General features: G+C 43.7%; 1 protein-coding gene across 5 annotated transcripts in view; it reads left to right on the plus strand.

The window, feature by feature from the left end:
• The window catches only part of PHACTR1 (phosphatase and actin regulator 1), a 553,099-nt gene that overhangs the window by 231,858 nt on the left and 295,173 nt on the right, over positions 1 to 26,068 (plus strand). Inside the window, exon 1 of one of the 5 annotated variants that reach the window (XM_059399454.1) lies at positions 14,862 to 15,013. The exons of 2 other annotated variants lie outside the window; for them this stretch is intronic. The gene's annotated coding sequence lies outside the window, so the exon portion shown is untranslated. Of the gene's footprint in view, positions 1 to 14,861; positions 15,014 to 15,183; positions 15,204 to 15,314; positions 15,496 to 26,068 lie in introns of those variants that run through there. 2 more of the 5 variants (XM_059399452.1, XM_059399453.1) reach the window with 2 other exon arrangements.

Below are 26,068 nucleotides of genomic sequence, written 5' to 3' on the forward strand. Positions count from 1 at the left end.
AGCAGCATTATTTACGGTGGCCAAAAGGTAGAAACACTCCAGATGTCCGTCAAATGATGAATGGGTAAACCAAATGTAGCATATAGTGGAATATTATTCACCCATAAAAAAGAGTGAAATACTATCACAGCTACAACATGGCTGAGTCTTGAAAACATGCAAAAGGAAAGAAGCCAGACACAAAAGGCCACATATTATACAATCCTGTTTATATTAAACATCCATAATATGGAAATCCATAGGGGCAGAAAACAGATTAGTGGTTGTCAAGGGCTGGTGGGGAGGGAGATATAGGGAATGACTGCTTCTTGGGTATAGGACTTCCATTTCGGTTGATGAAAATATGGCACTAGGTGACGGTATGGTTACAAAACATCATGAATGTACCAAATGACACTGAATTACACAGTTTGAAATGGATAAAATGCTGAATCTTATTTTATATGCATTTCACCCCAACTTTTTAAAAAAAAGCAGTGGGGTATCTCGGTGGCTCATTTGGTTGTCTGACTTGATTTGAGCTCAGGTCAAGAACTCAAGGTCATGGAATCGAGCCCTTCATTGGGCTCCCCCTATGCCCTAAGCCCTGCTTGCACTGTCTCTTAAAAAAAAAAAAAAGAAGAAGAAGAAGGAGAAGAAGAATGGATTTGGGGTAAGAGATTACTTGATGCATTTGTAGGGGTTACATATTCTCTAACCTCGAAGAATCAAGATCTGCTACTTTCTGATGAAATTAGTTAATTAATTCCTGTTTTTCCATGACCACGATGGTGTCTCTGCTTTGGTGTATCTAATCCAATAACTTCTCCACTGGTGGTTGAATTGATGCCAGTCAATGTGTGATGACTTGCAGAGGTTATAAAACATTTGGGGGCTCAGCAGGTCTGAAAGACATGTGTACATTTCTATTTTTTATTATATTTAAGAATTTACGATACTATAACTCTGTAGACCTTTGATGCATCCAGCTTTTGAATTGTCTTGCTTTTGCCGGAACAGTGGGAAAACAACTGATAAAAAGATGATTGTTCTCCATATTTAGATCCTAGGTCATTTTATGGATTATTAACTTTGCCAAACTGCATGTGGGATTAATTGGAAACAATTGGAATATTCTCACTACATTGCACCACTTCCTTTCGTTAATTAAGAGACATTACCCTCTGTTCTACAGATGACAAAAGGGATGGCTCTTCTTTGATGACCAGGCGGCAGCCATAGAAAGAAAGGCAGTAATTGCTATGTGTCTGAGAACCAAGGAGGTGATAGAGGGCAGGAATTCCAATATGGCGGCTTCAGGAAGAGCTGCAGAATCCCACATCTGGGCTCTTAGGTTCATCCAATGCTAAGCATCTGATTCAATCTGCCCAATTAAACTTTTACCTCTCTGTTTGCTAGGTCACAAAAACAAGCTGACTAATAGCGGAAAAACGTGTTAAAGGGAATTAAACAACAATGGAGTTAAGGAAGAAAGTCACCTCACCATTCACAATGGCATATCTATATTTAATTTTTAATTAAAAATTAATAGGAAATAAAATTAATAAAATACCTATATACACTTTTAGCAATAAACCTTTTTATTTTTTTAATTTTTTTAAAGATTTTATTTACTTATTTGTCAGAGAGAGAGAGAGAGAGAGAGCACAAGCAAGCAGAGTGGCAGGCAGAGGTGGAGAGAGAAGCAGGCTCCCTGCCAAGCAAGGACCCCAATGCGGGACTCGATCCCAGGACCCTGGGATCATGACCTGGGCGGAAGGCAGCAGCTTAACTGACTAGCCACCCAGGCATCCCAGCTAGAAAGCTTTTTAAAAAAAATACTCCTTTATTTTGAATTTAAGAATGTTGGGGATGGAGTGAGTGTGTATATGTGTATCTGAGCTTCAACTGATCATATCTGTGATCAGATTACCACAAGGGAAATAGCAATTCAACAAACATTTATTGAACATGCACTTCGGAAGCTAGATATGGTAAGAGGACAGAGGAAGATTCTGGGGGTGGGGATGAAAGGGATTTCAAAGACTTCGTGTGGGCTTTAAGTTGAGATATTTTCTGGTCCCTCAGTCAGCCCGTGTCCTCTCTGATTTGGGGACCTTTACATACGCGTTGATCCTGCCCACATCACACTTTCCATTTCTGCCCCTCATTTCTATCTGGCTAATTCCCATGTTTCCTTCAGCTTCCCATATAAAGCCACTTCTTCCAGGAAACCCTCCCAAACCATCCCCCAGACTGATCAAGTCCTAACCCTATGCACTGCTGCAATTTTATTTCCCCCAAGATAGCTCTTACCATATTTTGTGGTTGTGGTCTGTTTACCTGTCTACCCTTCAGGCAGAACGATAAGCTTCATGACAGCAGGTGCCAAATTCATCTTGCTTTCTATTGTTCTCCCCATACATTCTCCAGTGTCTGGCAGGGTGTTAAATACATATTTGCCGGGGTGCCTGCGTGGCTCAGTGGGTTAAAGTCTCTGCCTTCGGCTCAGGTCGTGATCCTGTGGTCCTGGGATTGAGCCCCGCATCAGGCTCTCTGCTCAGCGGGGAACCTGCTTGCCCCCCTCTCTCTCTGCCTACTTGTGATCTCGGTCTGTTAAAAAAAAAAAAAAAAAAAAAACATATTTGTCAAGAGAATGAATAACAGACAAGGCAGGAATGAATGAAGGCAGAGGATTTGAACATATCAGTGTTTCCCAAACTATAGTTAATAAACTCTAGTTCCTAAGGGCTTCCAGAAAAAGAGGAATCCAACATTCATAAAAAATCGGGTTAAACAAAGCTAGCCAGTTTATTTGCTGCAGGATTTCTCAGAGCATCTGAAATGCCAGTGTGCATACAGCCTCCAAGGGGAAGGGAAATAGAGTATATACAGCATCACCCAGTACTGTATTGACCACAGCTCTTTTTTTTCAATAGAGCATTTCCTAAGACCAGTATTCTGAAGAGAATGTGGTAAATGGTGCAAAATATGGAGACTAAGGGAAGTGCGTTGTCTGATGAGATGCTTGTTTTTTTCAAAAGTAGCCCGAGAGTAAGTAGGGTCCTGGAAAGGAAGAGAAGAATTGCAACATGGTGTCCAACACGATAGAGGACTCAGAGATCTAGAAAGACTTTATAGACAATGAGATAAGCCAGTGGATTTTAAATGGCAGTCCCCTAGATTACTAATAAATTTTGTAACACTTCCAACTTTTAAATAAAAGTAATCAGGCCCATAAATTACCACATGGCCAGAGAAGCTCTTTCTCGCTGGATGCTGACTGTGGCTCTTTCTGCTGTGCTGTTTGGATCAGGATGGACCCAGAGGGTATCATACTAAGTGAAGTAAGTCAGACAGAGAAAGACAAATATAGTGTGATTTCACTCATGTGGAATTTAAGCAAAAAACAAACAAACGAAAACAGAAACAGAATCGCAAACACGGAGGACAAACTGGTGGTCGCCAGAGGGGAGATGGGTAGGGGGATGGGTGAAACAGGTGAAGGGGATTAAGAGGTACAAGCTTCCAGTTATAAAATAAATAAGTCAGTGGGATGAAAAGTACAGCATAAGGAATAGAGTCCATAATACTGTAATAACATTGTGCGGCGGCAGATGGTAACCACACGTACTGTGGTGAGCACTGAGGAATGCATAGAATTGTTAAATCGCTGTTGTACATCTGAAGCCAATATAACATCGTATGTTAGCTTTACTCCAATCATATAAAAATTTAAAGACATCCTGCCTAACCCAACATTTTACTCCAGCTTCCCAAGTATAACCCAAAGAAACATTCATTCCTGTTACTTTTTTCTGTAATGACACTAGTTGCCTTGTGACTTTCATATCAGTTAATGCTTACTACATTGGGTTCTGCAGAGGAAGGATAAAAAGGCATGGTAAAGAGGCGCCTGGGGGAGCTCAGTCAGTTAAGGGTCTGCCTTTGCATCAGGTCATGGTCCTGGGATAGAGTTCCACATGGCTTCTTGCTCAGCAGGGAGCCTGCTTCTTCCTCTCCCTCTGCTGCTCCCCCTACTTGTGCTCACTCTCTCTCTCTGTCAAATAAATAAAATAAAATCTAAAAAAAAAAAAAAAAAGGAAGCGGAAAAACTTTTTTCTTTCAAATTTTGAATGAGTGATGAATTAATGGCTTGGTGGGAGTATCAAAATAGACATAATTAGAAAATTTAAAAGCACAATTATGGAAGCCAGACACGTCTAGGCTTACATCCTGACTCCAGAGCCTACCAGTTACATGACCTTTTGGAAAACAGATGTATAGATTGCTGTATGCCATGGCGAGCCCTCTCTGTACATTAATTCATTTCACCCTCACGATGACCCTAAGGAAAGGATGAATCTGAGAAAAGTTTAAGCAAATGAAGTATGTTGCAAGTGAGAGAGTCAGATTCAAATCTCAGGTTATTTAACGACAAGGCCAGTTCCTTTCCACCAGCCCAAAAACTTCACGAGGACAGACAGGACATCTACTTTGCTCATGTTTGTACCCGAGTCTCACACAGAGTAAGCTGTTAATAACTGTCTGTTGAATGACCAAATGAATATATGAATGTATGAGTGACTAAGCAAATTATAATGCTGTTTTCAATATACTTTCTCTTTTTGATCCTTTTTTTTTTTCTTCTGTTGGCTCATTGTACATACTTGAAGCCTGAACTGAATGGGTCAGCCATCTTAGGGATAGATAGTTTTTTGTTTTCTTTAAGATTTTATTTATTTATTTGACAGACAGAGAACACAAGTAGGCAGAAAGGTAGGCAGAGAGAGAGGAGGAAGCAGGCACCCTGCCGAGCAGAGAGCCCGATTCGGGGCTGGATACCAGGACCCCGAGATCCTGACCTGAGCCGAAGGCAGAGGCTTAACCCATTGAGCCACCCAGGTGTCCCAGGGATAGATAATTCTTGATCAAAACAGATCTTTGCCTCCAGGATATTTAGCCATTAGTAGCAATGATGACTGTGATCGTTGAGAACATTGAGGCTAAGGTGATAGCTGATTGTGGGGGAGCTTTCCCTTGCAGCTAAGATTGACTGGATGGTTTGAAATAATTCCTTATGATTGTGATAATTTGCATGAAGGCTGAGAAGTGTAGTTGTACAAAGTATGGGTCAAAGGGAAAGTGTCTAAATGGAAGGAAGTGTGATTATAAAAAGAAAGGGGTTAATTCCAACCAACTCTAAGCCTTGGGAGCAAACCCCATCTTAATGAATGGGAGAGGGTTTCTGGTAATGGTGTCGGCATTGGTGGTGGAGGTTGGGACAAAGACTATCTCAGATGGGTCTACCCTATGTCAATGTGATGTTAGGTACTTAACCAGAATCACCTCATTTCTCCTGACAAAAATCCTACAGCTTAGTCATTATTTTTGTCACCTCTTTTTTAGACATATGGATTTAGTAAAGATCACACAGCTAAATAACAGGGCCAATATAAACCCTGGTCCTCCCCAAATCTGAGGCCTGAGCTTTGGACCCGATGCTACTGTGCCTTGGAGAATGTCATGGAAGCCATATTTCTCTTCCCATTAGGCTTTGTTGTGTGTTCATCATTTCTCACTGATGTCGGTCAGGAATTCAGGAAGGGCTCAGCTGGGTGATTCTGGTTCTGGTCTCTGATGAGGTCAAGGCCAGGCAGTGACTGTGGGGGCTGGGGTCGGAGCATCTGGGAACTCTTTCCATGGTGCCTCCACTCCGGCTAGGCTGGGCTTCCTTGTGGGATGGCAGCCGCGGAGAAGTCACGTGCTCACTTGCCAGCCGAAAGCTTCAAGAGTAACTCTTCCAACTAGTGAGATGGAAGCTACATTGCCCTTTATGACCTAGCTTCTATAGGCCCACGGAATTATTTCTACCACCCTGGCTACAAGCATGCGCCAAGCCCTCCCCTCCACCCAGAGCCACAGGAAGAGGAACTAGATTCTGCCCCCTGACCAGGAAGTGGCAAGGTTCTTAGGAGTGAGTGGGATGGGAGATACAGTTGTGTCCCGCTTTGGAAACTGGAATCTACAGCGTGGAGATCTGGGGGTAGGGGATGGGTAAGAACGAAGCTCCACACGTGCAGTACTTACCACTCGCCAGAGGCCTCTCATAACCTACGCCAAGGAACTTCATAAAGGGGCATTGTAATCTCTTCCCATTTTAGACCTCAGGAAACAGAAGCCCAGAAAGGTACCTGGCCAATGTCATTCACACCTGCTATACACCAGGCCACCTGACAGATGCTTTTTTACCAACACCACTTCCCACTTACCCTCAGGTTATTACTAACACCACTGCTCACAGGAGGAAGCAGAGGCGAACTTGCTACCCACCCACCCCCCGACCCGGGAGCAGGCTGCGGAACCAGAATTCAACCCGAGGTTTCTCCCTAATCTATTCTCCACTTTTTAAAAACCTCATTCCTTTGCCCTATTCAGTCCACTGTGTCTCTCCTCTCCCTGCTCATGTCTTTCTTGGGTCTCAGCCCTTTTTGGATTCATGTTGTCATGTAACTTCCACATGGTGCTTTGGAGAGAATGAAAGGAACCTTCGAAACCACCTGCCCTCTGGGGAACTGCCTATCTCTATTGTTCTCTCAAGGCTGTCATAGAGACATTGTGCTGAGCTGGCCGAAAGGCAGTCTGAAAGATGGCTTCGGAGACTGGCAGTCACACTGCCTTGGCAGAGAGCGAGGCATTAACCGCTGTCATATAGATGATGCCCGAGGCCTCGGATCATTTTCCTGTCAGACTCTGCCTTCCTTCTGGGAAGCTCCGTGAGAAGCAGCCGCCTTTGCTCTAACAAGAATCTTTCGACCTCATGCCTTTCTTGTTTATGGTATCCCGGGCCTTCCGAGAGAGAGCAGAAACAGGCTGGTCTAAGTTTAGCAATCTTGGTGAGCTTAATATGGCTTTGGCAAGAAGATCTCGACACAGAGTCTTAGTTAGGTGGCCAAGAATACCAAGGGACAAAATAAACTCATTTTATTTTTTTTTTTTTATATTTGTACTCATCTTGTCTCTTTTTTATTTTATTTTGTTTTGTTTTATTTTAATTCTGGTAGTTAACATATGGTGTAATATTGGTTTCAAGTGTAGACTGTAGTGATACAGCACTTCTGGTCCCATCGCGACAAGTCACAACCACACCCGAAGGCACCCAGATAATCCAACTAAAAATTAAACACGTTTTAGAAAGAATCAATGGAAAGGGAGACGGAGGAAGAAAGAAAATGAAGAGGGAAGAAGGGAGGAAGGAAGGAGACAGGTTGGGGAAGCCAACCCGCTCACCATCGGACTGCGTGCCAACCCCAACTTGAATAGAAAGAAGTGAGGTAGGAAAAGAAGCGTTCACATGGGCCCTGCCATCTCGCGAACTCCCCCATGCCATCTTCAGGGCTTGGCTACTATCATGTGATAGCCGATTATACTTAGTATTAAGCACAAGGGGTGCTTGTGTGGGGCTGTCAGTTGAACGTCCGACTTCTTGACGTCAGCTCAGGTTATGATCTGAGGGTCGTACTCCGCGGGGAATCTGCTTGACATTCTCTTTCCCTCTGCTCTTCCCTCCACTGGCTCATGCTCTCTCAAATAAATAAATCTTAAAAATATATTAAGAATAAACTATTGCATTAATGGACACAGACCTCAGGCAATCCTAGACAGGATCTCTTGTAGCACGCATAATAACCCACAATATACTTAATCTGCTTTTTATAGATAAGGAAATGGAGACTCACCGCACCTCCCCCTGCAGAGGCAGCCCTGCTCCGTGCACGGTGTTGTAAATCCAGCAGGTGGTGGCAAGGGCTGACCTGGAGTGGCATATAGATTGAGTCCAAGAGTGTGTTAAATTTTCCCAAGGCTCAGTCACTCTTCCAGCCCTGAGCCAGGCCTCCTAGCACGACCCTCCTCCGACTCTGAGGGTGTCCAGGCTACAGAGCCTCCAGAAACGGCATAAGTAATAGCTTTTCTGTTGACAGTAAGTCTATTACCCTGTTTATGTGGAGGGAAATACGTATTTATTATTCGAAGCCCAAGTGTATTTTCTCTTCATTTCATTTAAATGAGAATTTATTAATCCCTTAGTACACGCACTGCCATTTACTTAGTGATGTTGTGGAAACAAAAGTAATAAAACAATATTAATAAACTCGAGCAACTGACCACATAGTGGGAAAACAAGACATTACCCCAGAACCGAGTGAGCACGATCCATGGGCACCCGTGGTCAACCCATTCCGCAGCCCTTCCATTTTTCTTTCTTAGTTAGACTTTATCTTTTAATTAATTAATTTTAAAGATTTTATTTATTTATTTGTGAGAGAGAGTACGAGCAGGGGGGAAGGCAGAGGGATAGGGAGAAGCAGACTCCCGACTGAGCAGGGCTCCATCCCAGGAGCCCCAAGACCATGACCAGAGCCCGAAGGCAGCCCCTTAAATGGCTGAACCACCCAGGTGCTCCCATAGACCTTATTTATTTAGAACAGTTTTGGATTCACAGCAAAACTGAGCAGAAAGGACAGAACGTTCCCATAGAACCCCCAACCCCGCCCACGCACACGCATAGCCTCCCCCATTATCAGCATCTGAGCCCAGAGTGTTGCATTTGTTTCTGATGCATCAACACTGACGTGTTACTACAGTAACTACCTTGACACATCATTGTCACCCAAAGTCTGTCGTTTCCAAGAGGGTTCACTCTTGGTGTTACACATTCTGTGACTTTGGATGAATGTATGATGATACATGTCCACAGTACAGGGCCACACAGAGAAGTTCCACTGCCCCCAGAATCTCTCTGTGTTCCATGTGCTCATTCCTGCCACACACAACACAAACACACACACACACACACCCCTCTCTAGCCCTCAACAAGTCTTTTTACTGTCAACACGGTTTTGCCTTCTCTAAAACACCGTACAGTTGAAATCGTATAATATGGAGCCTTTTCAGATTGGTTTCTTTTACTTAGTGATAGACACTTGAGTTTCCTCCATGACTTCATAGCTCACTTCTTTATTCGTTTGCTTTTGAAGATTTTATTTATTTATTTATTTATTTGTGTATTTATTTGAGAGAGAGCACGAGCAGGGGTAAGAGCAGAAGCAGACTCCATGCTGAGCAGAGCCCGAGGTGGGGCTCAATCCCAGAACCCTGAGATCATAACCTGAGCCACAGATGAAGAGTCGGATACCTCATCAGTGGAGCCACCTGGGTGCCCCATTCATAGCTCATTTCGTTTTCGAGCTGAATAATTTTCTCTTGTCTGGATGTACCAAGTTTATTTATCCATGTACTTCCTGAAGGACATCGTGGTTGCTCTCAAGTTCTGGCAATTCTGCATAAACCTGTCACAAACAACCATGTGCAGGTTTTAGTGTGGACAAAAGCTTTCAAGCCTTTTGGGTAAATACCAGTGGGTGCAATTGGTAGATTCCATGGCAGAAGTTTATTCTTTAAGAAACCACCAAACTGTCTTCCAGAGTGGCTGGACTGTTCCGCACTCCCACCAGCGATGATGGCGGATTCCATCATCCACCAGCGAGGATTGTGGTTCCCCATCCTCACCAACTTTCGGTGTTGGTCTTTCTACTTTTTAAAGCCCCCCCTAAACTGAATTATGTGGAAATGACTGGAGATCCAGAAATGAGGCCAGAAAGGATTCTGGGCAACAAAACTGAGGGTCACATCCCGTGATGTCCATATGGTAGGTTTCTCAGCCCTTCCTCAAAGCCACTGTATTCTTACTCTGTACAAAATATTATTGTTAGGTTTCTTGCTTTCCCAACCCATTAAGAATTAGAAGCTTTCATAGAGAGAGACAATAAACTATAAAACAAGACACATGCATTAGCCTGGTTAATAAATAAGTTAACAAACAGGTTTGTCATCCCTCATTCTTTGGGGTCATAACTGCACATCAACTTCTCATAAATGGTGTTTATAAGAATGACCTTAAAATGATGCAGGCCCTCCCGATGTTTACAGCAGCATGATCAACAATAGTCAACTTAGGGGAAAAGCCCAAATGTCCATCCACTGATGAATGAATAAGGAAGATGTGAGGTGTATATATAATATACGCAATGGAATATTACTCAGCCCTCAAAAAGAATGAGATCTTGCCACCTACAACAACAAGGATGAAACTAGAGGATATTGTGCTAAGTGAAATAAGTCAGTCAGAGAAAGACAAAAGCCATATAACTTCATTCATATATGGAATTTAAGAAACAAAACAAATGAACATAAGAGAGGGGAGAAAAGAGGGGCAAACCATGAAGCAGACTCTTAACTGTAGAGAACAAACTGAGGGTTGCTGGAGGGGAAGTAGGTGGAGGGAAATGGGCTCCATAGGTGATGGGGATTAAGGATGGGCACTAGTGATGAGTACCAGGTATTGTATGTAAATGTGGAAGTGACTAAATTTTATACCTGAAACTAATATTACAATGTATGTTAACTAGAATTGTAATAAAATCTTGAAAAAAAAGAATACTTTAAAACACTTGTTGGAAGAAGTAAATGGTATTCAAGATGCCACAGCTGTTAAAAATTGAGAAGTCCCAGATTTGTGCTTGCAGATTTGCGGTTGAAATTACATGAAATGTATGCAAAACTTACTTAACACCGTGCCTGGCACATAGTAGAGCTAATACTATTGGCTACTATGTAGTGATGATAATGATGATGATGTACCAAGTGGCTCAACAATAAGAAGGAAGGATTTGAAAAGGGAAGGGTTTTGGAATTCACCCAGCATTTATTGAGATCCTACTATGTCCCAAAGCAAATTCAAAGGTAAACAGTATGTTGTTCCTCTCCTTGAGGAAATACTCCTCTAGCATGTCACATAATTACAACAGAATGTGATAAATGTTGTACACATCTACATATAAAAGTAGAGTGATAACACAGTGGAGAGGGTGGTTAATTTGGACTACAAGATTAAGAAAACCTACAGTAAATGCTAGAGCTAGGCTCAAAGGATTTGGTTGTTTGGTAAGGGATAGGCCTTTTAAGATAGGACATTCCTGGCAGAGGAAAAGACTAAACAAAGGCAAGTTGTCCTGGAAATCATGGCACAGTGGAGAGTATAGATCAGGCTACAATCAAAGAAGACATAGCCAGGAGATGGGCCAGAAAGTTCCCTGAAGGTCAGTTTATGATTACATAAGGTATCACGGCAGAGAGTATGGGCTTTATCTGGAAGGCAACAGGTTGCTATTAAAAGTTTTAAGAGGGACGCCTGGGTGGTTAAGCGGCTGCCTTCGGCTCGGATCATGATCCCAGCGTCCTGGGATTGAGTCCCACATCGGGCTCCTTGCTCGGCGGGAAGCCTGCTTCTCTCTCTGCCTCTGCCTGCCTCTCTATCTGCCTGTGCTCACTCTCTCTGACAAAAAAAAAAAAAAATTATAAGTTTTAAGCTGGGTGGATCAATCGGTTAAGCCCCTACCTTTGACTGGGGTCATGATCCCAAGGTCCTGGGATTGAGGCCTGTATCCCTGCTCAGCCAGGAGCCTACTTCTCCCTCTGCCTGCTGCTCCCCCTGCTTGTGTTCTCTTGCTCTCCCTCTCTCGCTGACAAATAAATAAATGAAATCTTTTTTTTTTTTTTTTTAAGGGTTTAAGCCGACAAGCTACATGATTAAATGTTTGCTTTCACCGTGTATTCACACTGAAGGCAGGATGGAAATAACCTGAATGGGGAGAGAGTGGAGGCAGGGAGCCCAGGCAGAGGCTCTCGGGATCTGCTGCGAGATAGCACAGGTCCTAGAATTGGAGAAGAGGTGACAGGTAGACTCTACGGACTTAGTGGTCTACTGGAGGGGCTCAAAGGAGCAGAGGAAGGTGTAGGAAGTTCAGTCAAACATGATTCTGAGGTCCCTAACTTGGGTGTTTGGGACAACTCAATGAAGGAAATTTTTATAAACCTGTGATTTAGTTTTTAATCTTCTCTATTTTCCCGCGACATGAAAGGAGCTGAGTCTTTAATGCCATTTCTTTTTTTTTTTCTTTCTTTTTTTTTTTTACATTTAAAAAAAAATTTTTTTTATGGGGCACCTGGGTGGCTCAGTCGGTTAAGTGTCTGCCTTTGGCTCAGGTTGGGATCTCAGGGTCCTGGGATTAAGCCCTGCATTGGGCTCCCTGTTCAGTGAAGAGTTTGCTTCTCTCTTTCCCTCTCCCATGTGCTCTCTTTCTATCTCAAATAAATAAATAAAATCTTTAATCTTGGGGCGCCTGGGTGGCTCAGTGGGTTAAGCCGCTGCCTTCGTCTTGGGTCATGATCTCAGGGTCCTGGGATCAAGTCCCGCATCGGGCTCTCTGCTCAGCAGGGAGCCTGCTTCCCTCGCTCTCTCCTTCTGCCTGCCTCTCTGCCTACTTGTGATTTCTCTCTGTCAAATAAATAAATAAAATCTTTAAAAATAAATTTATTTATTTATTTATTTAAAAAAATCTTTGATCTTAAAGAGCAGGGTGCCAGCCTTGGGATTGGATTCCAGGACCACAAGATCATGACCTGAGGTGAAGGCAGATGCTTAACCAACTGAGCCACCCAGGCATTCCAATACCATTTCAATTCCAAGCTTATTTGCTATTTTCTTACTCTGCCAAAGAGAATACCACTTGATTTATGCCATAAGGCCAGAACCATATGAATGCAATTTATTTTTCTAAAAGTTTCAAATTCCAAGCCCCATATGACCAAATATAGTCCGAGGTGGGAACATCCAATGTGGCCAGGTGTGGCCATATGTGGCCACTGAGCACCTGAAACAGGGCTGCTCCTAAGTGAGGTGGGTTGTAGGTATATAATGCATATAATTATATCAGGTTTCAGAGACTTAGTATGAAGAAAAGAATACAAAATAATTTGCAAATAATTTCATGGTAATTACCTGTTGAAATAATATTTTGGATATATTGGATTAAATAAAATATATTGCCAAAATTAATTCCACTTTTTTTTAAATCCAACAACTAGGAAATTTTAAATTACGTATGTGGCTCACATATTTCTACTGAACGGTGCTGGTCTAGGAAATTCAATTTTTGTGGCATCAATATTTAATGATTGTGTATGGACCAAGGGTTTATTTTATATTATTGCTTTTCTTCCCATTCGTGGAGAGGGTCTCACCACCTGATAGTTTCTATTATCTTACTATGTATCCTTATTTTCATTAAGACAGAAGCAGTTACCATAGCAACTGTGGCAACATACTGTATTTACTACACCTAGAAGGGGTGAAATAAACAGACATCAATCTGTCATTCAGGTTTACACATTTATATATTTTTTTCATGTGTCTGGGTCTTTGCAGAACTGAGCGCTAAGAGAAGGAAACCTGACTTGTAATTCCTGCCTGTGGCACTGGCCTCTTTGGGTCTGTATAAGGACATTAATGATGCCGTGCCCACTTCAGAGGGCTATGTGGATAGACACTTAACAACGGACATTGAAAGTTATTCTTAGGGCCTAGTATCTGTATAACGTCCACACAGTTTAATATAGTAATGGTATCTAATATTACCTCCAGAGCTGGGGCGGGCAGGGAGAAGAGAGGTCAGACTAGGATAAACCAAAAAAGGGTGATCAGTGTTAATATTTGTTCCCATAGACTTTAGCAGTCCTTTCTAGGTACAAGGCTCCCTGGCTGGGAAAAGACTGGGAGTCGAGGGACACCACCCCCCCCCCCCCGGAAACAGGTCATCCTGTCTTTGACATGGACAGAGCAAACAGGTTGGAGTTTTTTATGTTGATCATTCTGTCTCATGATGCTTTAGGTGTTAGGCTCATTTATGCCGTCTGAGTTTCTCAAAGAGCCTCTCGTTCGTGGGCCAATTCTGTTTTAACATATTTGCCCCTCCATAAATATCTCAGAGATGACACAGATGCTGAGAAAGGGAAATTGGGATAGACTGAGATGATTCTTATCACCTTCACCCAGGACAGTGCTGGCTTCAAGATATCCAGAGATTTGCCTTAAGGATTTCAATCTGGTAGAAAGTAGAGGCTGGTGAATTGGCTTTTCAGAAGTGTTTGCCTAGCAAGCTTGTGGCTTTCAGGTGGATGTTATGCTTCTTCCAGGCGGCTGGGGGAATGTTTATGAGGATCACGGTCAGGTGTAGGAAGGGGGTTGGCTAAAGACCCCCTCAACCCAATTTACCCCTTTAGCATTTCAGGGAACTTAGATGTGTGGCGAAAGTAGTAAACACTCCAGATTTTAGAGCTCGTTTGCACAGGTGTTCGAAATCTATGCACTCTGTCATTTGAAAACTCATTCAGTCATACATCACATCTGTGCCACCCTAGAAGAAGATCAAGGAAAGTGCTACAGTTACATCTTGAGATGTTGCATGTTCAGAAATCTCTGCTAACTCAGCATTGGCATTTAGCAGGTCCTCTACCCAAGAATCAAACCAAAGGAAAATCAAAATGCACTGTGAAGCCGTAGCACGCCTCTCCCCGGACTGAAGTTTCAGAAAAGGTTACTTGTCAGTGGTGTTTGCAGCTTCTCCCTCTCTGCCTTCCCCCTTCAGTGCAGGGGGAGGGGGAGGCGGGTGCGGGGGGGGGGGGGGGGGGGTCGGGAGGGGAGTGTGGTTTCCTGATCAGAACTCAAAAGGCACAGTTTGAATTATATAATGGAGCGGCTGTGAGTCAGGTGACAGGCTCACTGAGTAACTCCCTGCAGAAGGAGACACACTGCATGTTAAAAAGCTCAACAAATACTTTAAAAAATAAAAAACAAAAAGCCCAGGCTGTGAGTTCCAGACTTCCAAGCTGCAGTTTTCTCTGAATTTCCTCCAAGCTGAAACAGCTGGGGTGGGGGTGGGGGAGGTTGGCTGGGTCTGGAGACTCGCTCACAAGCCAACAGTGCAGGTCGGGGGTCCGGCTGAATCACCAGGTTACTTTCTGTTTCATTTCAAAATGTTCCCTGCTTCTGGAATTGGTTGCCTCCAATGTCAAGGAACATGCATGACTCCTAGGAGACTCCAGCCAGGCTTTTAAGAACTGGGGCTCTGTGAAGGTAAGAGGCATCCTGGTCCTGCCTACCCAGGGCTGCTGCCCCTCGGTGGTCTGCGAGCACCAGGAGGAATCTGCCAACTTGTTCTGGGATCTGAATGAGGCCAGAGAAACCATCTGTGGAGGGGTTTTTAAGGTTAGCAAAGGGGTAAGGTGGATCCTTCCCGCCCAGATGGGAGGCCAGCCCGTCCACGGTGAGTGGAAGCGGTCCCCAGCTCCTGAGGGCTCCCTTCCCTCCCCCGTTCTGTCCTACGGAGGAGTTGGTCAGCAGTCAGGGACTTGGCACTGGCTGGCCCGGGGCCGGGAAGAAAGGCGAAGGGGCTGCCTGGCACCGAAGGGCTGATTGGGTGTGTGCAGCATGTGTATTTCAGAGCCTGACCCTTGAGAGTGGGTTCAGTCTAAGACCGCACTGCTATTAGAAAGCCAGAAAACAGACCCAGAGGGGAGGATACTTGTGGGAGCACAGAGCCTTGGGAAATCTGTAAGGTAGGCATTTGCGTTTTAAATAAGTTTATTGCTTTCCGTGCATTTGTTATTTGGATTTTGTATCGGTTTTATGTTTGATTGGGTTTAAGGAATTTTTGCCTTTTGGAGCTGCCAGTCTGAATTGATCTGGTTTTTCAGTCTCTGGACCCGGTTCTTGGGATGTCTTGGAGCCCACTGGTGTATAGGAGGTGGATGCCTGGAAGTCAGAGGACACGGTGGGAAACTGGCGAGCAAGCGCTGTTTTTCACTTGCAAATCTCACTGCAGTGGAGGCTTGCCCTGGACTCGGGCTGAGGCAGGCAGCACTTTGGAACCTCAGGAAGTTTCGGACTTAAAGAGACAGGGAAGGGAAAATCGGGTCAGCAGTTGTTATTTGCAGGGGAGGTGGGCGCAGGGAAAAGTTGTGGCTGTTGAAAGAGAAAGCCGATCGGGGAAACAGAAGGATAAATACAGATTTTGTGAGATCCCACGGCGGGCTGTGGCATTTTGAGGTTTGAGGTGTGACGATAAAAATCAATATGGCAACTGATAACAGCTCACTGGGCACGAATAAGAAAACTACAACGGATTCTTTTTCTCCCTGACTCCTAGAAACCTCGGGAAATAGGCAAAGCGTTAGTTTCCGAGTCCCTTTCTAATTGCTATTCTTTTTTGGCCACACTGAGGTGCTCTAAACAAAATATGGTGATGTTAGAACCGAAGGGAAAACGTGCTGTGAAAGAGGTCTAAGAAGGGATATTCAGGTTTCCCGCTGCCCCTCTCCCCTTCCCCACCTTACTCCCAGTTTTTGGCAAATTGTGCGAGCCAATGTGCCCGAATAGAAACAATTCCTTTGAGTGGTACAGGGATCACTGTGAAAGGATGTGTGGATTTCACAGTAAATATGAACCTGACTCAGGGGTTCTTAAATCCTGGAGACCACAGACCCCCTTTAGAAACAGAAAAGATATTGTTGATCATGAACTTTCTGGAGACCTCTCTCTCCTGTGGCCTTCTCACTGCCATCTCTTCTGGTGTTCAACAGACACAACCGAACAATGACAACAGAGCCAAAAGGCATAACATCGTGAGGTTTCTAATTAAAGCCCACGCTTGGAATATAGAGAGCACAGTATTATAAATATTCCTAATAGAAGAGGCAGCTCACGGATCCCCCCTCCGCAGGTCACGCCAGTCCCCCGAGAAAGCACAGCTTCCATAATGAATGTCAGCCCAGTGAGTTCCTTTTATCCAGCTATCCAGCCGTTGAGGTGGATGGAAAACCTGCATTTCTGCACTTCAATAAGATAATGAGGACTGAGATTGATAAGGATGACCTCCAGTCACCGTAAGATCTGTCAGGGCCTTTCAGACCACCGAAAACAATGGGATGCTCCGTCTCGTTTTACCTTCGAGTGCATTGCCTTACACTCCAACTCACTAAAGTTTCGCAACCTGCGGAAATTGTGGTGCCTACATTTTCTACCCCCAAGAAACGGGACTCGTGGCTTCACAAAGGATTTTTATGTTACTTTCAGGATGAGGCACAGTCTGGGAAATGCAGTTGGGATACAAGGTACCACGTTTGGAGGTCCATTTCTGGGACGGTTCAATAGTTCACGGGACAGCCGGTCAGAAGATGGGAGATAGGAAGGCTTTTGTGAAAATCCAGTCCTTGGGGAAATGTGGATACTTTGTTCCAAAGCTTAACTCTTTTGCGTTCAGGCTGACTTGGGTTTGCGTTCCTGTTTTCCCACCTATTTAATCAGTGACGTTGGGTAAGCTTCTTGACCTTTCTCAGCCTGGTTTTTCATCTGTAAAATTGAATCGTAAAGGTACTTACCTCGTCGGTTGTCTGGGAAGTAAATAAAATTATGTATTAGTAGAACAGCTCCTAATACAATTCTGGCATAAATAGCATCTAATAAACAGTAGCTGCTATTATTATGATGATTTGTGCTATTTAATGACCACAAAATAGTTGAAAATGGGTCCATTTTTTTTTCCTTTTACTATCCCAGAGAGTAAGGAGTAATGTTTTGCGACTTTAGAACAGCATCCGGGATCCTCAGAATGTTCTGGAATGAAGTTATTAGCATGTATATTCCTCTGGGTGACGACGCATCATTGCCGCATGCTTCCCACAGAAGAATATTGCACTGGTGTAAGCCACGTGGGACATCAGTGGCTGCATGGGGGGCAGGAATACCAGTCTCCAGACTCGCTGTGCCCTTCTGGCTAGTCACAGGGCTCTTGATCTCACGGGGGACCACGCCGGTGTGGAGGCAAAAAAGGCAAAGAAAACCTTGTCTCTAGAGAGTCTCAAATACCTTCCGGTCCTTGGCGTTTCGTGCAGCAGACTTGGTTTTCCCCGCTTCAGCATGCTAGTAGTTGTGGCGCTGCTTGGTTTTTTCCTAAATTGCTGGGCTCAGACACCCTACAGGTGGTCTGCCCATGGGATCAGCTCATGCAGATGGGTGACTGTCCCAGTGGGGACAGCAGGAAATCTACTACCCTCGTGTAGCCCCTTCCAGGCTCACCTCTGTATTACTCTCGCAGTCTCCTAACATAGGGATTTAATGCCTCCCATCACACAAACTTCTGAGCATACGCTATAAAGTCCAAAACCAGCCATATAATTAATCTAAAGAAGAAAGATGTCAAAAGGCCTTGAGTTTTGCAATCCATGGGTATTCTGCATCCTGTAGAATTCAGCACCCATAGCTATAGGAGCGTGCTAAGAGAGGGATTTCATAAAAGGTGATCTAGGAAGAGCCTGGACTTTTCAAGAAAATGAACTGAATAAAAATTGCCCCCTCCCAACACACACACACAAGGGCACAGTGAAGAATGGTATAGAGTGTCTTCTTTTAAGAAATGCACCACAACAGGGGTGCCTGGGTGGCTCAGTTGGTTGAGCGATTGTTTGCTTGGGCTCAGGTCATGATCCCAGAGTCCTGGGATGGAGCCCCACATCGGGCTCCCTGCTCAGTGGGCAGCCTGCTTCTCCCTCTCCCTCTGCTGCTCTGCCTGCTTGTGCTCTCTCTCTCTCTCTCTCTGTCAAATAAATAAATAAAATCTTAAAAAGAAAAGAAATGCTCCACAACAAAAGCCTAAAATGAAGAGAAACAGAAGCAAAAATCCAGTAGAATTACATATACGTCACAAGATTCAAAAATAAAGAAGCAAATTTTGAAATGTAAAAACACTCCAAAGTTGGAAATATGATAATGCGAAGGAAAAAGATAAAGGAGCAGAATGTGGGAGAAACCACGGAGAGCCCTGTAGCTCTCTGAGTCAGCCCTGTAGCAGGAGTCAGTCACTCCTCACTGATAAAATGGGAACAGTAGTCCCTACCCTCCTCCAAGGGTTACTGAGAGACACAAATGAGAGACTGTGTCAGAATTGGGGAGATTGACCAGAACCTTAGAATATTCCTTCAACACTGTTGAAACCTTGAACTTTAGTTGGGCCTGTCAGTAGGTGTTTTTTTTTTTTTTTTAAGATTTTATTTATTATTTAATAGAGAGAGACACAGTGAGAGAAGGAACACAAGCAGGGGGAGTGAGAGAGAGAGAGAAGCAGGCTTCCCACAGAGCAGGGAACCTGATGTGGGCCTCGATCCCAGGACCTTGGGATCATGACCTGAGCCGAAGGCAGACACTTAATGACTGAGCCACCCAGTGCCCCTGTCAGTAGGTTTTAATAACTATTTAGGATTAAAGAAAATTGACCAAAAAAGGGAAGATTATATGTATTACTAAAAAACAGGATTTTCAGGGTACCTGGGTAGCTCAATCAGTTAAGCATCCGACTCCTGATTTCAGCTCAGGTCATGGTTGTTGTGAGATCGAGCCCCACGTCGGGTGGGCTGTGAATTAGGTGTGCAGTCTGCTTAAGATTCTCTCTCCCCCTCTGCCCCTTTCCTGCATGCATGTGCTCTCTCAGAGTCTCCCTAAAATAATAAATAAATCTTTAAAAAAAAAAAAAAACACAGGATTTTCTTCTTAGTAATACAGAAGAAAATCACTTTGGATAATCTATAGCTAATGAATATCCAATAACTACTATATATTAGTTTGCTAGAGCAGTCATAACACAATACCTCAGACTAAGTGGCCTAAACAGCAGAAACTTATTTTCTGATTGCTCGGGAGGCTAGAAGTCCAAGGTCATGGTGTTGGCAGAGTTGGTTTCTCCTGAGCCCTCTCTCCTTGGCTTGACAATGGCCGCCTTCTCTCTGTGTCCTCACATGTGAGTGTGTTCAACCTCTGTGTACACACATCCCTGGGGTCTCTTCCTCGTCTGATAAGGACACCAGTCCAGTGAGATTTGGGGTCCACACATATGACCTCATTTACCTTGTTCACCTCCCCATAGGCTCTATCTCCAAATATAGTCCCATTCTGAGGTACTGAGGGGGTTAGAGCTTCACCATATGGATTGGTGGGGGGGACACAATTCAGCCCATAACATCTGCCAATTAAGAAAGCTCATTAAAAGGTATGTTCTTGTTTTAGAAATTTATCAGGTCCCTAAAGGAAAATGCTATCTCCATAAAGGAACAACAAAGTCTCTAGATTGCCATGGAGAGACTTCACGGAAAGTGGTCTGGTAGACCCATTTCTGACTTCCTTCCACGTGTTCTGTCAAAGAACTAGCAGACTGGTCCCTGTCACAGTTGTGTCTCTGTGGTGACAGCTGTTCTTGGAGGATGGCTTTCACATGGTTTGGAATCAGATGCTCCTCTGAGGTCCAAAGGATTGTGGTATTTCACTGGCTCATTTCTCACTTCCTTTGAATATTCTGTCTCTTCAAGGAGTCGAGGATTGATCCTTCCATCCAGGGTCCTGCCATGTTCAGTGCGATCACCCACACTTTTCCCCATTTCTTCAGTCGGTTCACAGCAGTGTGAACAGTGATGTTCAGGGACATGGTTGCCAGAAATACACACACTTGCACGCGTATATGCATGCACACACGCACATTTATTCATTCCCGAAACAGAATTCGTGAGTAGAGAGGAAGGTGTGATGTGAGTGATATTTGTACATCATTTTCTTTCTGAATATCAGGCCTTTGATTTTAGAGAAATTGATATGGGGTCCAGTGCATGGCTGAGGTGTCCTCACAAATTTGAGAGGCACCGGGGAACGGATGCCTCTTCTCCCTTCACAGGCATGAAAAGGCTCGAAAGGGGAAGCGGGTGATTCGCAGGTGTTTGTACATGAGTGAACATGCTCCCTGCCTTCCTGTGGCCTCTTACTGCGCACAGCCACACCGTTAGGAGACCGTCTGCACACTAAGGTAGGGCACATCCCAGTCAGATCCAAACAGGAGACATGAGGAGATCGTGCAAGCAAGGCTTACCTTGATTTTCTTTTTAAAACAACTGGCGGAGGGGCTCCTGGGTGGCTCAGTGGGTTAAAGTCTCTGCCATTCGGCTGGGGACATGATCCCAGCATCCTGGGATCGAGTCCCGCATCGGGCTCTCTGCTCTGGGGGGAGCCTTCTCCCCCCCCCCCCCGCCTGCCTCTCTGCCTACTTGTGATCTCTCTCTGTCAAATAAATAAATAAATAAATAATCTTAAAAAAAAAAAAAAACTGGTGGTGGCAAAAAATTCTATTAGAAGGAACAAAGAAGCACATATTTAGTAACTTGTAAAACACTCTGTCATGTCCTTTTGCATTAAAAACAAGGTATACCTCAGTGGGACGTGGGTGGCTGAGCCAATTAGGTGTCTGCCTTCAGTTCAGGTCATGATCCCAGTGTTCTGGGATCGAGCCCCCCATGTCTGGCTCTCTGCTCAGTGGGGAGCCTCCTTCTCCCTCTCCCTCTGCCTGCTGCTCTGCCTGCTTGTGCTCTCCCTTTGTGTCACATAAATAAATAAAATCTTTTTAAAAAATAAGGTATGCCTCCATGCCCAAGGGGAAAGAATTGGTTCCCCGAGCATCATGATCATACTTTCTGAGCCAGCTCCCCATGCTGTCTGAGCACAAAAAACACACTCCATTCTTGGTGCACAATTCTCCCCTCTACCAGGATCCATTTCAAAGGCAGGGGAAGGAATGTGTTATGCACCAAATTAGTTTGCCCAACCTTCAAGCTGTTCGAATGCAATGTTCTCTCCAAGTGTCAGGTGCTCTTGTCTGGGTTATTAGAAAGAGGCTGTTGAAACTATGATGCAATTTAGAATATGTCCGAGCCTGAATTACTTAGCACTGACTTGAAGGTTTGTGACTTGCCTGAAAAAGGACCTGGAGCCTGAAAAGGTTTAAGAAGGCCCAGTCAGGAACACGCCATTAGACTTCAAGAAAAACGAATACCAGTTCCCTTTGGCTTTCAGATAAATTAGGAATATAAATTAGGAACTCTTACTTAAGCTGGTTAGAACAAACTTAACATGTACAACTTCCATAAACATGAAAAAACATGTACAACTTCCTAAATAAAAATGTGGGTTTTTTTTAATATAAAGCAAGAAAAAAAAATTACTACCTTGGTCTTTTGTTGTTGTTGTTGTTATTGTTGTTGTATTTAATCAGTAAGCACTTACTGTCTACTGAACTAAGAACAAAGTGTTGTGCAAACAGTTTTTCAGGGGAAGAAAAGATGAATCAGATCTGCCTTATCTAGAGAAAACATCATGTACATAAAAGTTTTGTGAAGATACAGAAAATGACAGCTTCATGAGAACAAAAAGAAATTGAAGTTGAAAAACAGGAGATATTAATTCCAGCCAGAGAGGGCTTTAGGAATGTTTTTAACAAAGGTCTTGAGGGATGACTAGGTCTATTTTAGCACGGAGTGGGAGGAGCGGGAGTAAGCAGGAAGCAAAACCATCCATGAGGCAGGTGAGCAGGCCAGTTTGTGGGAGGAGCAGGTGAAAAGAAACCAGATGTACATATATTGGAAAGAATTTGAATATCAAGCAGAGAAGGATATGGTGGGAGCTTAAAAGTATGCATAGGATGGGGTGAATGGAGAGAGAAGATGAGTGTGAAAATCAGTTACAATGTTATTGCAAGAGGCAGAACCAAGCAATGGTCAATAACTCAATAATAATGATAATAAAACTAACAACAACTAGCTCTCACTTGCTGAGTGCCTAGTAATTATAGAACATTTCCCTTAGATGATAGCTTTCACCCACCCAGCAGACCTGGGAAGTAGTTACAAATAGACTCAATCTTCCTTATTCATGGGTTCTGCATTTGCAGTTTTGCTTATTCACAGAAATTTATTTGTAGCCCCAAGATCAATACTCATGATACTTTCACAGTCATTCATGGGCATGTTCAGAACAGCAAAAGATTTCCAACTGAAATCAAAGAGGGCCGTGCTCTGCCATCTTGTTTTGGCTCTCAGACTGTCAACATGTGTTGTTTTCACGGTCAATTTAGTCTAACATTTTTCCACTTTTTTTTTCTTTTTGTTGGTGACTTTGCTATTTAAAATGGTCCCCAAGTGTAGTGCTGAAATGTTCTCTTGCGCTCTTAAGCACAAGAAGGCTGTGGCGTGCTTATGGAGAAAATACGTTAGGTAAGTTTTGTTCGGGAATGAGTTAGAGTGCTGTTGGCCAACTTCAAGGTTAATGAATCAATAATATATACTAAATAAGATGTCTTTAAACAGACACACACTTAAGATGAAGTACAAATTGATCGGTTGGTGGAAACATTGTGAAACCTTAGCCTCTATTTCCCTGAGGAGCAACGGTTCCGTGTTCACTGCTTCAGTGTTCACAATGACTTCATTGAAGAGGGCTACTTGGATGCTGAGAATCCTATAGCACTCTCCTTTGCACAGAGGAGTAAGCTAAGGCTAGAAGAGATGAGGACCTTGCCCGAAGCCAAACAGCGGGCATAAACGCAGGGTACCAGAATGGCATGTTAACAGGCAATGACATATATTTGTAATGACATAACAAGGGTCTGGATCAAGGAATAGCGATAAAAATAAAGAAAGGAGAAGAGGAGGTAAATTGCAAGTGGCTTAGGCAGTATCATCAACAGCCACTGATAGCACACGGAAGGCAAAGAGGAGTAGGGGTCTAGAAGGACTCTGAAGTCAGAAGGAAGTGGCGGACTGTTGGCCGGAGGGTTGCAGGAAGGGTAAGCGGCAGGTTCAGCAGTGCTTAAGGACTGGGCTTTGAAGACAGAAATGCCAGTCGTTATCTTCTGAGTTCTCATATATCGCAGGTGCTACTGAGAGGCTCTACCCGAGCGATCTCATTGCATCCTTACAACAGCCCCGAGACAGTGACTCTGATGCCCATTTTACAGATGAGAGAGTGAGGCTCAAAGAGATTAAAGTAACTGGATTATGGGCACCTTGCTTATACACAAAACAAGAAACTCAAACCCCGGCAGAGTGACCCCGCAGGTTGTAATAACAGAGGGAATTTGGGGGTTTGAGATCTTGGAAGAAGAGGGGCATTAATGTAAGTGATACCCTGTCCTGTTCTCGAGTTTCTTGTTTTTAATTGTATTTTTTCCAGTGTTTTCTCTTTTCACCACATGTTTTCGTGTTTTTGTTCAAATTCTTCTGTCCCACAGGAATGTTGTTTTCTCTCCTAGCATTTAGGTTTCTTCTCTTTTCTTCCTTTTTTTCTTTCTTGATGGTACAAAAGGATAACTAAAATTATTTAATAGCTGGGATGCCTGGGTGGCTCAGTTGGTTAAGCGTCTGACTCTTGATTTGGGCTCAGGTCATGATCTCAGGGTTGTGAGATAGGAGTCCCACACCGGGGTCTATGCGGGACATGGAACCTGCTCTTAATTCTCTCTCTGTGGGACACTTGGGTGGCTCAGTCGGTTACGTGTCTGCCTTCGGCTTGGGTCATGATCCTGGGGTCCTGGGATCGAGCCCCCCAAGTTGGGAATCCTTGCTCAGCAGGAATCCTGCTTCTCCCCCTGCTTGTGCTCTCTCTCTCTCTCTTTCTTTCTGACAAATAAATACATAAAATCTTAAAAAAAAAAAAAAAGATTCTTTCTCCTCCCCCTCCCCACCCTCAAGTGTGTGCTCACTCGCTAGCTCTCTCTCCAAAAAAAATTATTTAAGAGTTGCAGGATTTGAACATCTTACATTGTGTTTGTTTGTCATGTTTCATAAAAACATTTGAAGATTTCAAGGTTTCCAAGAATGTAATACATGTTACGTAGCAACAATTATTCCCCGAATCACTTCTGCATTTCACTTTAATAGGTGTATGGTTTATTGGCAAATGTGTTCATTAAGAGAGGAAAACATGATTATGCTATTTGTGTGTTAAATGTGTATAACCTGACATAAAAGACGCAGTCCCTGTTTTGCATTTCATCTCAGATATCAATTATCTTTGAGCTTTTTTAAAGCTATGAAGTCTCTAGGTTTCCCAAATCCATATCCCTGAGATTTATTTGTCTATGTCCTGGAGATACTGAGAAATTAAATATTCCCCCAACACTTAGGTATTAAGCGTTATTTCCACAGGACTCCCAGTAGTACTGTGCCTGGGGAAGGAATAGTTTTCAAATACAGAGGGAATCTCAGCTAAAAAGTGCCAGAGCTGTTTATTATATTCAGAAACATACCAGCGATATATAGTAGGGGAAAAAAAATTCCCATCAGAATCTTGGGCTCCCTGCTTCTTTCTGCAAAACCCTTCCAAGATGTCCAGAAGGTGAGCGTTCTTTCTGGCCACACAAAAGGGGCTCTCCAGAGCAGTGGCATTTCATCAAAACACCTCTGCCCACGGAGTTGAAATGCCAGTGGTTGTGAGAGCAGTTAGCTTGCATCTCTGCAGGCAAGCAGAAAAGAGTTCACCTACAAGGGACTGTCTATTCTTTGAAATAACCCAAGTATGAAACCGTTCCCTTATAAATTAAAAAGAAACCTCTTGAACTATCCTGAAGTCAAAAGAGAGAGTTGGCAATGCGTCTGCTAACACTCCTGGGTCCTCATTCAGCTCTAAGTAACTGTTAGGTGAATCGAGTCTGCATTTGTAGAGAGGTCTGGTAAAGCAGGGACAAAGGCTAAGGCAAACCCTGACGAATCTTTGTCCTCTTCTTAAACTGCTGCAGCATGAAAGGGAACTGGGAAAAGTGAAGCCATGTTGGTTTGATTCAACAAACACCTGAAAGCATCTTTCAAATATTCTGGATGGAATCAAGTCCAATGTGTGTTTTGCCAAGCCCAAGCGAAATTCACTCCATGTGTTTCTGATTCATTTATAGTTTAATCAGCAAAATACTGCTTTGCAAGGACTAGTTATGTCCAAGAAACCTTTTATGAGCTGTTTTAAAACATTGTCTTGAAAACAGGAAGCACTGTTTTGCCAAAAGCTAACAGATGTATGGGCAGAGGTTCTAGATTTGGTTGTGGAGACAGAGCCCTGGAAACAGATCTCCAAATCTGGCAGAGCCAACCTTAAGATGCCTTTGGGGGAATCTGGGCTGTGTGTCTGTCTCCACTCACTGGAATTACAGAAAGCCTTCAGGGAAAGTAACCCAAGGGGCAGGTGACCACTGGCTTCCATGATTTCCGCTCAAACTCGTTCCCATTCTCGCACTTTCGCATCCTTTCCTTACGTTCGGTTTGCTAAGTGATAAGT

Source organism: Mustela nigripes, chromosome 5, assembly GCF_022355385.1.
Source record: "Mustela nigripes isolate SB6536 chromosome 5, MUSNIG.SB6536, whole genome shotgun sequence".
NCBI classification, from domain to species: domain Eukaryota; kingdom Metazoa; phylum Chordata; class Mammalia; order Carnivora; family Mustelidae; genus Mustela; species Mustela nigripes.